Raw genomic sequence first — 13,569 nt, forward strand, 5'->3', positions numbered from 1 at the left:
AGCAGAAACAACTGTATTATTTAAAGACTTTAAAGTAGGATTTTAATAACTAAAAGAAACGAGGTAAGAAAAGTATGTTTGAAACAAAAGAAAAAGATTGGAAACGTCAGAGATCTTTTCTCTCAGAAAAAGACAGAGTATTAGGAAGAACCCAAAGGAAACTCTAATGTGATTCTAGACATAAAAATACATATTTACTCATGAAAGAAGATACACGGATAGCAAATAAACATAGGAAAAGGTACTTTATAGTATATGTCATCAGGGAAATGCAATGAAATATCACCTCAGGGAAATGCAAAATAAAACAACAGTAAGATAGTACTACACATCTATTAAAATAGCCCAAATCTAGAACACTAACAACACCAGATGCTGGCAAGGATGTGGAGAACAAGAACTATCACTCGTTGGCAGAAACGGAAAATAATATGGAAAATTAGGTGGAAGCCTGACAATTTCTTAAAAAACTGAACATCCTCTTAACCTTCTTAGGATCCAACAATCATGTTCCTTAATATTAACCCAGGTGAACTGAAAACTTACGTCCACAAAATACATCAACATGGATTTTATAGGAGCTTTATTTAAATTGACAAAATCAGAAACAACTGAACTGTCCTTCATTGGGGTGAATGGATAAGTAAACTGTCCAGGAAATGACATATTATTCATTGGTAAAAATAAATGAACTATCAAACCATGAAAAGACATGGAGGGACCTAAATGCATATTATGAAGCAAAAGAGGCCAATCTGAAAAGGCTGCATACTGTATGATTGCAACTATAAGATATTTTGGAAGACTTAAAAATATGAGAATAAAAAGATCAGTGGTTGCAGGGTTTGGGTAAACAGAGCACAGATGATTTTTAGGGTAGTGAAAATATTCTCTGTAATACTGGAGGACATTATGCTGAATAAAGGAAGCCAGACACAGAAAGATATGTATTGTACTATCTCACTTGTATGTGAAATCTAAGGGAAAAAATTTAGCTGAACTCAAAGAAACAGAGAGAAAATGATGATTACCAAAGGCTTAAGGGTGGGGGACAAGAAATGATAATAAGCAAGGGCACACATTTCCAATTATTAGATGGATAAACTCTAGAGAGCCAATGCATATGATGACTAATATAAATAATAATATGTTGTAAACTTGAAATTTATAAAGAGATAGATTTCAAGTAGCCTCACCACACAGAGATACACAAGCATGGTAACTATGTGAGATGATGGATATGTTAATTACTTGATTGTGCTAATAATTTCACAATGTATATGAATATCAAACATATACTCTAAACATATATAATTTGTCAATCATGCTTCAATAAATCTGGAAAAAATAGAACTCTGAATCCAGAAAAAATAATCTTCAAAAGGTAAATACATTTTTAGAGAAAGCAAAATTGAATTCATTGACTTCAGATTTGCACTGCAAGGAGTACAAAAGGAAGTTCTTTAGGCTGATAAAAAGTAAGACAAAATGATACTTGGCTTCTCAAAAAGAAGTTGAAATAACTGATAATGATAACTATGCTGCTGCTAAGTCACTTCAGTCGTGTCCGACTCTGTGCGACCCCATAGACGGCAGCCCACCAGGCTCCCCTGTCCCTGGGATTCTCCAGGCAAGAACACTGGAGTGGGTTGCCATTTCCTTCTCCAATGCATGAAAGTGAAAGGGAAGTTGCTGAGTCGTGTCCAACTCTTATGGGGGTACATATAAAAGTTCTTTTTTTTTCCTCTTAATTTCTTTAAAATATATATAAATATTTAAAGCAAAACTTGTAATGTTTTTGAGACCTATAGGCTTATGTATTATGTATTAAAAGGACTAGATGGACTTTTATAGTTGCAAATTTTCTAGAGTAGACTTTGAAAAATTAAGAATGAATATTGTCATCCATAAAGCAATCACCAAAAAGTGACTTGTAGCTAAAACCCAGCAATCTCAACCCTAGTTATTTACCCAAAATAAATTAGAAGATAACAGCACAATCTGGAGATCCCAGGTGTCAATCCACAGGACAATAGATAAGCACATTGATATTCATACAGTAGCATACTACTCGACAATAAAGTGGAAAGACTTACTGTTTGTGCATGCATTGACATGGATAAATCTGCTGAACACTCAGCTGAGTGAAAAAGTCTCGTACAAAGGATGCATACTGCACAGTTTTATTTATATGACATTCTAGAACAAGCAAATACAATTTTTTTTTTTCAGGAAAAAATATCAGAACCAAGTTTATCTCCAGAGTAGAAGGGATAGTGATTGACTGGAAAGGGGGAAAAGAAACTGTCTGGGGTTATGGTAATATCCCTATCTTAATAGGGGGCTTGGGTTACAACAGATGTATGCATTATCAAAATGCAACAAAAGTAAAGATTTGTGTATTTCACTGTATGGAAATTTTATATCCAAAGAAAATAACTGTTGAGCAGTTATTGAGCTCTATTAATGATGCACATGGTGAAGAATTTAGAGAGAGTTGGGTATCTGCAATTTGCTTTAAAATACCTCAAAAATAGATAGAATGATATGTGTAATAGAGAGGGATGAATAGATAGGTATGTAATGAATGCAAGTCTAATAAAGGTTAATGATACAATCTAGGTGATTTGTATACAGGTGTTGATTGCATGATTTTTTTCAATTTGCTCTCTGATTGAAAAATTTTAGGGTTTGATTATTTAGCTATGGGCTTCCCTGGTGGCTCAGACAGTAAAGAATCTGACTGTAATGCAGGAGACCCACATTGATCCATGGGTTGAAAAGATCCCCTGGAGAAGGGACTGGCTATCCACTCCAGTATTCTTGCCAGGAGAATTCCATGAACAGAGGAGCCTGGCAGGCTATAGTCCATGGGGTGGCAAAGAGTCAGACACAACTGAGCAACTAATATTTTGTTTTCAATTTCTTTACCTATATCTTCAGAAACATAAGTGTTTTATTATTATATGGTACTGGGCCAAAGCAATCCTGAGAAAGAAAAATGGAGCTGGAGGAATCAGAGTCCCTGACTTCAGACTACACAGTCTGAAGCAACAGTCATCATAACAGTATGGTACTGGCATAAAAACAAATATAGATCAATGGATAGAAGTAGAGCAAGCAAATAACTGGAAGACAGTGTCTTCAATAAGTAGTGCTGGGAAAACTGCATAGCTTAATGTAAAAGAATGAAATCTGAACATTCTCTAACACCATGCACAAAAATAAGCTCAAATGTGTTAAAGACTTAAATGTAAGGCCATATACTATAAAACTTAAGGAAAACAGAGGCAGAACATGCTCTGAAATAAATCACAGCAAGATCTTTTGGATTCACCTCCTAAAATAATGAAAATAAAAACACAAACAAATGGGAACTAATTAAACTTAAAAGCTTCTGCACAGCAAAGGAAACTTAACAAAATGAAAACACCACCCACAGAACGGGAGAAAATATTTGCAAAAGAAGTGACCAATACGGAATTAATCTCCAAAATATACAAACAGCTCATGCAGCTCAATATCATAAAAACAAAAAAAACAACCAAAAACATGGGCAGAATATCTAGATAGTCATTTCTCTAAGGAATACATACAGATGGCCAAACAGCACATGAAAAGATGTTCAATATCAATAATTATTGGAGAAATGCAAATCAAAACTACAATAAAGTATCAGCTCACACCAATCAGAATGGCTATCATCAAAAAGTCTACAAACTGTAAATGCTGGAGATGGTGTGGAGAAAAGGGAACCCTCCTACACTGTTGGTGGAAAGGCAAACTGATACAACCACCATAGAGAACAGTATGGAGCCTCCTTAAAATGCTAAAACTGGAACCTACCATATGATCCAGCAGTCCCACTCCTGGGCATATATCCAGAGAAAACTACAATTCTAAAAGATGCATACAGCATCAGTGTTTATTACAGCACTATTTACAATAGCCAAGACATGGAAGCAACCTAAATGTCCACCAACAAACGAATGAATAAAGAAGATGCGGCATATATTTAGAATGGAATACTACTCATCCACAAAAAGAATGAAGTAATGCATTTTTCAGCAACATGGATGGACCTAGAGATTGTCATACTGAGTGAAGCAAATCAGAGAAAAACAATATATGATATCACTTATATGTGGAGTCTAAAAAAATATACAAATGAACTTACTTACAAAACAGACTCACGGACTTGGAAAACTGTATGGTTACCAAAGGGGAAATGTACTGGGGAGGGATAAATTAGGAGTTTGGAATTAATACATGCACACTACTTTATAAAAAATAGATCATCAATAAGGACCTACTGCATAGCACGGGAAACACTACTTAATATTCTGTAATCATCTCTATGGGAAAAGAATCTGAAAAAGAAGGATTTATGTATTTATATAACTGAATCACTTAGCTGTACACCTAAAACTAATACAACATTGGAAATCAACTATACCCCCGAGTAAAATAAAAACTAAATTATCAAAAAATTAAATATGGCACTGGACGCCATATTTTTCTACAAATAATCAAGCAATGACGAAGAGATAAGGGAATCCAGAAGTGTTTTGGAACATACCTGAAGAATCAGCTTCTGCTTGGGTGAAAGAATTCCTAAAGTCTCAAATCCTTTTAGCATGGAAGTAGATGAGGTTAACTTCTGTTTTCTCAAAAACCCAAGGGTTCAGAGCAGGTGGAGTGTGACTTTCAGTCTGAAATTGAGAAGTGCCTTCTTTATTCACCAGCCATATCTGGAGGGATCAGCCACTTGATTGACGGAGCCCTAATGACCTGGTGCTTTACGTTGAAAACAGTGCTGCAGGTGTCTTCCAAGAGGATGTCTCAGGTAGGACAGTGAGCATGCTTCCTTGGTAAATCATACCTCACCATACACAAATAAGCTCTTTGTTTGGCCTGGGGAGTGTATTTAAAAATCTACCATCTCCACTTGGATTTACAACTGTCTGAGACAGTTCTATACTTCTTTTGATGATAGACACATTTATACCTGTTCTTCACTCAAAATTTTTCTTTTGCCTGAAATAAGGTAGCAGATCTTATAGTTCAAGCATGTCACCTTATTCTAACAGATAAAGCTTATGTTCTAGCTTCTGTCCTATTGATTTGAAAATTAGACAATGGTGTCTCACAAGTCCTGGATTTTATTGGACTTGGAGAAAGGATGTGGTCTCTTGGAAGCAGTGGTGATTGGCTGGGAGGGAGCTGAACTGAGCCCCTCTCTCTGTGGAATAAGAACAGAATATTCATGAACAGAGTCATATGGTGAACAGAAACCAATAGAAGAACATTGATAGGTAGAGGTGAATATACTATACTGATGGTAATAATTCTAGACCCTTACTTGGGAATGAAAATTGAAAAAAGCTTGAAATGGATATTACAACCTTCTCCTCCCCTTTTTACCTCACTTCTTCCTTCTTCTCTTCCTTCCCTTTCTCCTATTCTTATACCAATAAACTGTAGGACAGGGATTGTTATATATATATATGTATATATATATATAAAATATGTATTATAATAATACTTATACAACATCTTTTTATGGGTAGACAGATGTCAATCTTGCTGATTTTCACATAATGAATCATAAACACAGAAGGCTGGACCATTACTATGAACACTGCTTGGGTGCAGAATTAAGAGGAATGTTGCTGAAAGATATGAGAGTCTTCACCCCAGAATCTGTACAGTTATGGATAAATTATTTTTTAAAAATGTATTGGCTTGTTTGTTTAGATCCCATCCTTCTTCACCCAAATAATTTGATATACCTTAAAATATAACACACATGTAAATGTACGTGCATATAACATTCCTTGTCAAAATAGGAATGAAAATCATGTAGAAAGACAAGGTAGAAAAATACTAGCAAAATATAATGAAATATTACAGTGAATTGTGCATTTCTTATAAGCTAATGAGTCATATACTTGTTTTCAACAGGACAGAGTAAGCAAAGCTTACTTTAGTAAGAAAGTAAAGAAAACTTTACTTTTCTTTAAGTGCTAAATTTTTAAAGAAGTTTAATATATTCATACTATGCATGAATATTTATGGAGTTCTTTAGAAAGCTTTTTTTCTCTCACTAATACAAATTTATAAGTATTTCTGTCTCATTTTACAGGAGAATAGATTGAAGCTCAGAGAAATATGGTTTGGTAACCAGTAAATTACAGAGCAGTAGTTCCAGCATATATCTCTTCATGTTACCATATCACAGACATTGACCACAATAATGGATGCTGTGTTCAATAGGACATTTATTAAACTTGCAGGAATGGACAGCATGTGACCATATCCTGTACTGACCCTAGGTTAAAAACTGAGGACAGAGAGGTTAAAGCAAAACTGGTTGAGTGACTTGCTGTTTGGGATAATTTACTGAAGTCTAGGTATTCTGCTTTTCAGTAATTCCAAATTTATGTGAGTTTAGGACTTCAGAAGGACTTCCCTAGGGGCTCAGACTGTAGAGTCTCCCTGCAATGCAGGAGACCTGGGTCTGATCCCTGGGATGGGAGAAGGGAATGGCAAGCCACTGCAATATTCTTACCTGGAGAATTCCATGGACAGAGGAGCCTACTGGACTGCAGTCCATGGGGCTACAAAGAGTCAGATACAACTCAGCGACTAACACTTTCACTTCTAGGACTTCAAAATAACTGACGGAATTGAGGCAAGATGTGCTCCTTAGACTAACAGTCTCATTATTTTCTTGATTGGAAATTGTATCAATCAGAGTCCCTGCAGGAAACAGATGGCACCACTCAAACTGGGTAATTGGAGTTGAGTAAAAGGACTCCTTACAAAGGAGTGGGGACAATTTAGAGAAATCAACATGAGGCAGTACAGGACTTCCGGAGAGGAACCATTGAAGGAATAGCACCCTTACAGGAAAGGGAGCTAGAGGAACAAATTCCTTGCTGCTGCTGCTGCTAAGTAACTTCAGTCTTGTCTGACTCTGTGCGACCCCGTAGACAGCAGCCCACCAGGCTGTGCCATCCCTGGGATTCTCCAGGCAAGAACACTGGAGTGGGTTGCCATTGTCTTCTCCACAAATTCCTTGATCATTTTACAAATCTCCTGGCCTTTGACCAGACTCGACAGGAAGCTAGAGGACATGGATCCTTTTGATACAGTAGGTCATGTAGGTTTGATACAGTAGGTCATGATTCATGTAGGTCAGTGTTCAGAGGCAAAGAGCAGGATGGAGTGGGAATCCAGAGGTGCATAAGCATGAAAATGGATGGACAGTGGTACAGGGATGAATTTAACTTAGATGACCATTATATCTGCTACTGCGGGTACGAATCCCTTAGAAGAAATGGAGTAGCCATCACAGTCAACAAGAGTCTGAAGTGCAGTACTTGGATGCAGTCTTAAAAATGACAGAATGATCTGTTTGTTTCCAAGGCAAACCATTCAGTATCACAGTAATCCAAGTCTATGCCCCAGCCAGTATTGCTGAAGAAGCTGAAGCTGAATGGTTCTATGAAGACTTACAAGACTGTCTAGAACTAACACCCAAAAAAGATGTCCTTTTCATTATAGCGGACTGAAATGCAAAAGTAGGAACTCAAGAAACACCTGGAGTAACAGGCAAATTTGGCCTTGGAGTACAAAATGAAGCAGGGCAAAGGCTAATAGAGTTTTGCCAAGAAAATGCACTGGTCATAGCAAACACCCTCTTCCAACAACACAAGAGAAGACTCTACACATGGACATCACCAGATGATCAACACTGAAATCAGATTTATTATGTTCTTTGCAGCCAAAGATGGAAAAGCTCTATACAGTCAGCAAAAACAACACCAGGAGCAGAATATGGCTCAGATCATGAACTCCTTATTGCCAAATTCAGACTTAAATTGAAGAAAGTAGGGAAACCACTAGACCATTCAGGTATGACCTAAATCAAGTCCCTTACCATTATACAGTGGAAGTGACAGATTCAAAAGTTTAGATCTGATAGAATGCCTGAAGAACTATGGACAGAGTTTCGTGACATTGTACGGGAGGCAGTCATCAAGACCATTCCCAAGAAAAAGAAATGCAAAAAAACAAAATGGCTCTCTGAGGAGGCCTTACAAATAACTGAGAAAAGAAGAGAAACAAAAGGCAAAGGAGAAAAGGAAAGATATACCAGTTTGAATGCAGAATTCCAGAGAATAGTAAGGAGACATAAGAAACCTGTCCTCAGTGATTAATGCAAAGAAATAGAGGAAAACAATAGAATGGGAAAGACTAGAGAGCTCTTCAAGAAAATTAGAGATACCAAGGGAACATTTCATGCAAAGATGGGCACATTTAAGGACAGAAATTGTAGGGACCTAACAGAAGAAGATATTAAGAAGAGGTGGGAAGAATACACAGAACTATACAAAAAAGATCTTCATGACCCAGATAACCATGATGGTGTGATCACTGACCTAGAGCCAGACATCTTGGAATGTGAAGTCAAGTGGGCCTTAGGAAGCATCACTATGAACAAAACTAGTGGAGGTGATGGAATTCCAGTTGAGCTATTTCAAATCCTGAAAGATGATGTTGTGAAAGTACTGCACTCAATCTGCCAGCAAAACTTTGCCAGTTGAAAAACTCAGCAGTGGCCCCAGGACTGGAAAAGGTCAGTTTTCATTCCAATCCCAAAGAAAGGCAATGCCAAAGAAGGTTCAAACTACCACACAATTGCAGTCATCTCACACGCTAGCATGGCAACCCACTCCAGTGTTCTTGCCTGGAGAATCCCAGGGATGGGGGAGCCTGGTGGGCTGCCATCTATGGGGTCGCACAGAGTCGGACACGACTGAAGCGACTTAGCAGTGGCAGCACACACTAGCAAAGTAATGGTCAAATGGTCAGGTCTGACCAAGCCAGACTTCAACAGTACCTGAACCATGAACTTCCAGATGTTCAAGGTGGATTTAGAAAAGGCAGGGGAACCAGAGATCTAATTGCCAACACCTATTGGATCATCAAAAAAGCAAGAGAATAACAAAAAAAAAACCATCTACTTCTGCTTTATTGACTATGCCAAAGCCTTTGACTGTGTGGATCACAACAAACTGTGGAAAATTCTTAAAGAGATGGAAATACCAGACCACCTAACCTGACTCCTGAGAAATCTGTATGCAGGTCAAGAAGCAACAGTTTGAACTGGACATGGAACCACAGACTGGTTCCAAATGGGGAAAGAAGTAAGTCAATGCTGTATACTGTCACCCTGTTTATTTATTTTATATGCAGAGTACATCATGTGACATTTCAGGCTGGATGAAGCTCAAGCTGGAATCAAGATTGCTGGGAGAAATATCTGTAACCTCCGATACACAGATGACACCACCCTTAGGGCAGAGCCTCTTGATGAAACTAAAGAGCCTCTTGATGAAGGTGAAAGAGGAGAGTGAAAAAGTTGGCTTAAAACTCAACATTCAGAAAACTAAGATCATGGCATCCAGCCTCATCACTTCATGGCAAACAGATGGGGAAACAATGGAAACAGTGACAGACTTTATATTTGGGGGCTCCAAAATCACAGCAGATGGTTAAAGCAGCCACGAAATTAAAAGACACTTACTCCTTGGAAGGAAAGTTATGACCAACCTAGACAGCATATTAAAAAGCAGAGACATTACTTTGCCAACAAAGGTCTGTCTAGTCAAAGCTTTGGTTTTTCCAGTAGTCATGTATGGATGTGAGAGTGGGACTATAAAGAAAGCTGAGCACCAAAGAATTGATGATTTTGAACTGTGGTGTTGGAGAAAACTCTTGAGGGTCCCTTGGACTGCAAAGGGATTCAACCAGTCCATCCTAAAGGAGATCAGCCCTGAATATCATTGGAAGGACTGATGCTGAAGCTGAAACTCCAGGACTTTGCCCACCTGATATGAAGAACTGACTCACTGGAAAAGACCCTGATGCTGGAAAAGATTGAAGCCAGGAGGAGAAGCAGATGACAGAGGGTGAGATGGTTGGATGGCATCACCATGAATTTGAGCAAGCTCTGGGAGTTGGTGATGGACAGGGAAGCCTGGTGTGCTGCATTCCATGGGGTGAAAAAGAGTCGGACATGACTGAGCAACTGAACTGAACAGGGATGAGTTCTCTAGGACAAGCAAACAGAACAGAAATTTGTCAAGTGCTGCTCAAAGAAAAACCTGTCTGTTCTCTATCACTGCTGATGGTTTTCATATAGATTAAGTTCTTAAAAAAGGTAAAAAAGTAAAGCTTTCCTTGAACACCAGTATATTCTAGGTACTATGTCGGTCACTTTCTATATGTCTGCTCATTTAATTCTTAAAATAATAATATTGGACATGATGATCACTGTTATATTTGTGGGACATTAAGGCTCAGATAGGCTAAGAAATTTATCTCGTAAAACATCTAATAAATAACAAATCTGAAATTTGAACCAGCATTTTTCTAACATTGAATCTTGGACTTTTTTCACTTTTACAACTTTCCTGCCCACTTTATATGTCACCAGAGGAAAGCCATAACACGTCTAACACTCAAGTAGAAGCTTGATGTTTCTGAAGAAGTAGTTTTAAATTACTTACATATACAAATCAGGGTTCAATCAAGACGAATAGTCACCACTCAATGGAGTATGGTAGAGAGTAGTTAAATCTGGAAACTTCAGAGACAATAACCAGTCATATGCCTTTCCCATAATGATAGCTGCCATTTTCTGAATACTTAAAATATAGACTATTCACTCTCTACGCATTAAATCAATTCATCCTCATATCAATCATATAAAGAGAAAATTTGAAGGTGAAGAATGGGAGGAGAATGAACAAAGTCAGTGGGGTAGGCACAGTAGTTAGACTTCTCTGAATAAACCTTGTCCACACAATTATACAGCAAAATTTTAAAAAATTCCCCCCAAAAAGAAGAAAAAAAAAGTTAAATTGATATAAATTTGTGGGCAGAGCTTATAGAGAGGAACATTTTCAAGTGATTTAAACAGAGTAGTTTATCTATACATCTTTAGAGGGGTATACCTTAAGGACTCAGTGTGTTGTGCTCAGTAACTCAATCATTTTTGATTCTTTGCATCCCCATGGACTGCAGCCCACCAGGCTTCTCTGTTCATGGAATCTTCCAGGCAAAAAATACAGGAAAGAATTGCCATTTCCTCCTTGATGGGATCTTCCCGACCCAGGGATCGAAACCTCGTCTCTTGTGTCTCCTGCGTTGACAGGCAGGTTCCTAACCACTAGCACACCTGGGAAGCCACCTTAAGGACAAAACTGTAGAAAGAAATTCTAAAATGGTTTAATGGAATAATATTATAATGATACTGATGTTGTTATTCTGAAACTACTACACACACAATGTATTTTTACTATCTTTAGGACCTAGGAGTTTTGGTATGATAGAAAAAATATAAAATAAAAAAGTTTAAATTTAACCTCTGTATTATCATCAGAACTGGAAATATGAGTACATATTTATAATGTATAGCATCATACACTGAAAAGACTTAAAAATAACAACAGATTTGGTAGCAAGAAGCACCACCAGCATACAAATTGTGTTATCTGAAGATCTTTACCTACTATAGGAGGCAGAATGGGGAAATTACAGATTCTAGGTCCATGACAGAAAATATGCAAGATGAGCTTAAAATACCTTATTATACCAGAAAGTAAGGAAGCTATCAGAAACTCTTGGGGCCATGCCCAGAAGGACTCAGGAACCAATGTGAAGAGACTCCCATTAGACCAAGATGAGGCATTTTGTGCATCTGAAAGACAGTGAAAGTGAAGTCGCTCAGTGGTGTCTGACTCTTTGCAACCCCATGGACTGTAGCCTACCAGGCTCCTCTGTCCATGGGATTTTCCAGGCAAGAATACTGGAGTGGGTTGCCATTTCCTTCTCCAGGAGATCAACCCCACACAGGGATTGAACCCGGGTCTCCTGCATCGTAGATAGATGCTTTACTGTCTGAGCCACCAGGGAAGTCTAAAGGCATAATAAAATTTATGGGTTAAAACACCAAAAATATGAAAAATCAATGATAACATGACATTTAAAAAAGAAACACATGAGACTAATTAGTTAGATTAATTGATCTAATTTTAATTAGATTAATTGATCTAATTTTAATTAGATTAATTGATCTAATTTTAATTAGATTAAAATTAAAAGCAGAGGTAATCATGGACACAGCAAAAAGACAATCTACAGAATGGGAGAAAATATATGCAAGTAATATGGCCAATAAGAGGTTAACATCTAAAATATATAAATCACTGCTGCAACTATCAAAAAATGATTTCAAGAAATGAACGGAAACCTAATAGACATTTTTCCAAAGAAGACATACAGTGATCAACAGGCACATGAAAAGATTCTCAACACTGCTAATCATCAGAGAAATGCAAATCAAAAGCACAGTATCACCTCACATTTGTCAGAATATCAATCACCAAAAAGACGACAAGTAACAAATGTTGGCGAGAATGTGGAGAAAAGGGAACTGTCATATTCTGTTGGTGGGTGTGTAAATTGGTACAACTGCCATGGAAAACAGTATGGAGGTTCCTCAAAAACTAAAAACTATATAATTCAGCAATCCCACTCCTGGGTATATATCAGAAGAAAATGGAAACAAAATAGAGGCATGCACCTCAATGTTCATAGCAGCATTATTTATAATAGCCAAGCTATGAAAGCAACCTAAGTGTCCATCAACAGACAGAAAGATAAAGAAGATGATTGTATATACGTGTGTGGAAAAGTGAAAGTGTTAGTCGCTCAACGTGTCTGACTCTGTGACCCATGGAGTGTAGCTCGTCAGGCTCCTCTGTCCATGGGATTCTCCAGGCAAGAATACTAGAGTGGGTAGCCATTCCCTTCTCCAGGGGGGTCTTCCCGACCCAGGGATTGAACCCAGGTTTCCTGCATGGCAGGTGGATTCTTTACCATCCAAGCCACTAGGGAAGCCCTCTGTATGTGTGAGTATATGTGTATATATATGTGTGTGTGTATATATATGTGTATATACACACAAACACACACACACAGGAATATTACTCACTCATAAAAAATAATGAAGCGCTGCCATTTCCAACAGTGTGATGGTCCTAGAAGATATTATGCTTAGTGAAATAAGCCAGACAAAGACAGAAACTCTCAGCACTTATACATGGAATCTAAAAAATAAAAACAAATGTGTATAAGAAAATATAAGCAACCTCACAGATACAGGAAAAACTAGTGGTTGACAATAGGGAAGGGAAGGGGGAGCATGGAACTGAGTTACAAACTACTGTGTATAAAATAGATAGGCAACAGGGCTACATTGTACAGCTCAGTGAACTATAGCCATTATTCTGTAATAACTAAATGGAGTGTAATCTATAAAAACATTGAGTCAGTATGTTGTACACCTAAAACTAATGTAATATTTTAAACCAACTATACTTCAATAAAAAGTGAAAAAAGCCAGTGACAAACTTGAACTTTGCTAAAGAACCAATTCTCAAATTTTTTTTTTCTGAAAACTGGTAATGAGAGAAAGAATTAAGTATTCCACCT

This window comes from Bos taurus, chromosome 8, assembly GCF_002263795.3.
Source record: "Bos taurus isolate L1 Dominette 01449 registration number 42190680 breed Hereford chromosome 8, ARS-UCD2.0, whole genome shotgun sequence".
Lineage (NCBI taxonomy): Eukaryota > Metazoa > Chordata > Mammalia > Artiodactyla > Bovidae > Bos > Bos taurus.